Raw genomic sequence first — 2048 nt, 5'->3', positions numbered from 1 at the left:
CCCCACTCCTGGCCTGGCACAAGTCTCACCTTCACCAGCTCACCTGGTTCAGGAGTGGATCTTCCATCTGAGTTGAGGATGTCCATCCATCTCTGAGTCTAAGGTCATCAGATCAGCCAAGTCCCAGCTGGGGGGCCCTGCAGCTCCCATGAGCCCTACCTTCTTTTGAGGACTCCGCAGGAACATTGCTGGGAGGAGGCCCTCTTCAGTTCCAAAGCAGATCCCTTCCCTCTGTCTCAGTACCTGCTGGGGTCGGGATCCATCTCCCGTCTACCCGGCTGCATTCTGAGCCCCCACCTCTGAGATGCCTTCCTGACCTAACTGGACCAGCTTGGATGGATGGGCTGAGAGTGTGAGGGGGAAGCTCCATGGGAAGCGAGAGGGACAGCGAGGGACAGTATCCACCAGGCCCCCTGACCTCCACATACCTGAAGTGGCCAAGGCACCGACACTGGGAAGGCCTCCACCAGCGGGGGTCAGGAGAGTCAGTTCTAGGGTTCTTCTCCTCCTGGGCACAGAATCTCCCCCAGCACAGCATCCCCCAAGCACTGGGCAGACGGGGGAGCATCGGGCTCCAGCCCTCAGGATGCCATATGACCTACCTGGCTGACAAGATTTCCTATAGTAGGATGCAGGGCAGGCCCCACCCAATCTCCACACATCCAGGTAACAGGTCGGGGAAAGAGGGGACAGTGTTCACAAGCAAACACTCAATTGTTCATGGTGGTCACTCGCCATCCACTGCTGGACAGCCCACCACCCAGAATGGACCCTTAGCCACTCAAAGAGGGACACACTGGCTCCAACAGGTGGGCTTGAAACCATTCTGTTGGGAAAAGGGAGAGAGTCATGTCCACGCTGTGTTAGTTCCGCGTGGCTGCCATGACAAATTACTACAAACTTTTTAGTTTAAACAACAATTGTATTATTTTACAGTTCTGGAGGTCAGAAGTGCATACGGGACTCACCAGGCTAAAAAGGCATCTGCAGCCCAGTTTCCTTTCTGCAGGTACCTGGGGAGGATGCATTCCCTTGCTCACTCGGGGTATTGGCAGATTTCACTCCCTTGCAATTGTAGGACTGAGGTCCCCGGTTCCTTGCAGGCTGTCAGCTGAGGACCATTCTGAGCTCCTCAAGGTGCTCACATTTTTCGGCTCACAACCCTTTCCCTTTCTTCAAAGCCTACAGCAGCAGATCAAGTCCCCTCACTCTTCAGATCTACCCCCCTCTTCTTCCATCTCATTTCTGATCCGGCTAGGAAGGGTTCTCTGATTTTCAGGGCCACGTGATTAGATGGGCCCACCCAGATAAGCCAGGATCATCTCTTATCTCAAAATCAGTAACCTTCATTACATCTGCAGAATCCCTTTTGTGATAACTGTGTGAAAAAAAAAAAAAAACAACATTTTAAATGTTCTGGGGATCAGGACGTGCATGACTTTGGGGGAGGCAGGCACTATTCTGGCTGCCACATATACATGGAGACCACACAGGTGAACACAGAACAAATTACCTTGACATCGCAGCAGACTGACTTTGATAGCTTAAGACCCTTGACTTCTCTCTGCTGGAAAGTAGTCAAAATAAATGTTACTAAGAGGTCATGCTCAGAGTTACGGAAGAGATGGCAGACAGCAGGCAACAGGAAGGAGCCATTGGGATGGCACATGAGTGAGCACTCTCAGAGCTGTAAACCCTCAGATGGGGCTTGAGCCCTGCCCATGGACATTCATTCACTGGACAAATATTTACTGTCAGCCATGTGCCAGGTGCTGTTTTCTAAGGCAAGTGGTGGGCAAGACAGATGTGAGCCCACCTTACGGTGGGCCCTTTCTTAAGCCAAAGAGCAGAGACATTCTCTAAATCACCATGGCAGAGGACTAGAGGGTGGCTGTGACCATCCCATCCATTCCTGGACAGCGTGATTCACTGAGAATAGTGCAGGGAAAGACAATATAGTTCCCAGGCTAGCCCACGGTAGTCTGTCTAACCCATGAGGCAGGTGAAAGGTGAAGAGGTAGGGAATGGGGAAAGAAATGATGGAGGGC

The sequence above is a fragment of the Pteropus vampyrus genome, unplaced genomic scaffold (genome assembly GCF_000151845.1).
Source record: "Pteropus vampyrus isolate Shadow unplaced genomic scaffold, Pvam_2.0 Scaffold510, whole genome shotgun sequence".
NCBI lineage: Eukaryota > Metazoa > Chordata > Mammalia > Chiroptera > Pteropodidae > Pteropus > Pteropus vampyrus.
The sequence above is the reverse complement of the archived record's forward strand: the minus strand, read 5'-3'. Positions refer to the sequence as shown.